Below are 1707 nucleotides of genomic sequence, written 5' to 3' on the forward strand. Positions count from 1 at the left end.
CACGGGTTCAGACACATACATGCGCATGTGTGCACGGGTTCAGACACACACATGCCTGTGTGTACACAGGTTCAGACACATACATGCGCATGTGTGCACGGGTTCAGACACATACATGCGCATGTGTGCACAGGTTCAGACATACACATGCGCGTGTGTGCACAGGTTCAGAACACACATATGCACATGTGTGCATAGGTTCAGACACACACACATGTATGTGTGTGTGTGTGTGTGTGTACACAGGTTCCCTGCCTCTTGACACATGATGCTCTCTGTTTCCTCGGCACTCTTTCAGCAAGAATGGCATCCTGACGTACAGCCCTATATCTTAGGATAGAAATGTGGGTAAAACCCACCTCTTCATTATAAAATGACCTCAGCTACTTCATTAGAACAATAAAACTAGACAAATAAACTAAGCTAATCAGGACTACAAACAAGAGAAATACTCCTTTCTAGGTTATCACATTATTTAAAATGCCTACAAACAAATAATAATGTTAAAATAACTACTAAAGAATATTTACATATAAAGTTGTTGTTTATTAATTATTATTAGAGGTCACTTATTGAACATGGTACTGATCACATAAGTACATCTTTATGTAAGTATGTAAGACACTTTATTTTAGAATACACCATCCTTCTGCGGATGCGGTTTATATAAAGCACTTGCCCCGCACATGCAAGGCTCTAACTTCAAAACTAAAGCAAACAAAACAGCCAACCAACCACCACCACACACAGCGAACAAACCAACTGACTGCCACCAGCACCATAAACCTGGCCACCATTCCTAATCATCAGGAAAGGTATTTTTTTTTTAAAGGCTTGTTTTATTTTAATGACTGATCCACCTGAGGCCACAAGCAGCCCACTATGTACAGACTCCAGGGAAGCTCTATTTCTTGGACTCTTCCTCCTTGGACAGAGTCTTGATGATCTCCTCCTTCTTGGCCTGGAGGCACTCCTCCTGGCGCTTTCTTGCTTCCTTGGTCTTAGACCTGCGAGCCTCAGCCTGGTCAGCCAGGAGCTTCTTGCGGACCTTGTCTGCCTTCAGCTTGTGGATGTGCTTGTTTTTGAAGACATTCCCTTTGACCTTCAGGTAAAGGCTGTGATGCGTGTGGCGGTCAATCTTCTTGGATTCACGGTATCTCCTGAGGAGGCGGCGCAGGATCCGCTCTCATTCTTCTCATCCTGGTCACCTTCTCGGGCATTCGGGCATTGGCAGTACCCTTCCGCTTTCCTATGCCCATATGCCTGCCCTTCAGTCGAACCAAAGTGTTTTTCCGGCATCGAGCCTGGGAATGGACAGTCACAGGCTTCCGGATGATCAGCCCACCTTTGATCAGCTTCCGTATCTGCTGACGGGAGTTGGCACTGGCGATTTCATTGGTCTCGTTGGGGTCCAACCAGACCTTCTTTTTACCACAGCGCAGGACGCTAGAGGCAAGCCTCTTCTGTAGCCTGAGCCTACTCATGGCTCAGGAATGGTATTTTTTATTTAAAGTATTTTAGTGTCTGTCCTGTACGCCGTATCTTCCTCACCAAATGTGAAGACTTTTTGGCTGGGATAGAAGAAGTTCTGGCTCTCCGAGATCTCTTTTGTTCCGTTTTTGTTATCTGTCTCCTTAGGCAAAGATGGCAGCTCCACCTGGCCAGGAGGCGTTACGGTGGCGGCAGCCCGGCACTGTCGTGGCGAAT

At 46.3% G+C, this 1707-nt stretch overlaps 1 pseudogene; it reads right to left on the reverse strand.

Annotated features, from left to right (window-relative positions):
- Positions 1-829: 829 nt before the first annotated feature.
- On the reverse strand, positions 830-1484 carry LOC121441500 (annotated as a pseudogene).
- Between the last annotated feature and the right edge of the window lie 223 nt (positions 1485-1707).

This window comes from Microtus oregoni, unplaced genomic scaffold (genome assembly GCF_018167655.1).
Source record: "Microtus oregoni isolate MIOR12 unplaced genomic scaffold, Mior012 000077F_ref0000221, whole genome shotgun sequence".
Taxonomy (NCBI): Eukaryota; Metazoa; Chordata; class Mammalia; order Rodentia; family Cricetidae; genus Microtus; species Microtus oregoni.